Here is a 322-nt window from a genome sequence, read left to right as displayed (position 1 = left end):
TGTCACTAACGTTGGCTTCTCTTCCCCCTTTAACGTTAGAGGCCACGTTAACTAGGTTAACATGGCTTCTAACGTGGCCATTTGTGAGAAATTGCCAACGTTAGTGACAATGTTAAGTGTCACTAACGTTGGCTCAACTTCTCTTTTCCACGTTAGAGTTCATGTTAACTTAGTTAACGTGACTCTTTAACGTGGGCATTGATCGCTTTTGAGAGTGTTTTTGGCAATCACTTTTCTCCTTAACTTTGCAAGTTACCTCCCATTCCTTACTTCCTTTGGTCCTGAAATCAAGCAATAGAGTGCATCAAAGTTCTAGTCCACA

The sequence above is a fragment of the Arachis duranensis genome, chromosome 3 (genome assembly GCF_000817695.3).
Source record: "Arachis duranensis cultivar V14167 chromosome 3, aradu.V14167.gnm2.J7QH, whole genome shotgun sequence".
In the NCBI taxonomy this organism is placed as follows: domain Eukaryota; kingdom Viridiplantae; phylum Streptophyta; class Magnoliopsida; order Fabales; family Fabaceae; genus Arachis; species Arachis duranensis.
The sequence above is the reverse complement of the archived record's forward strand: the minus strand, read 5'-3'. Positions refer to the sequence as shown.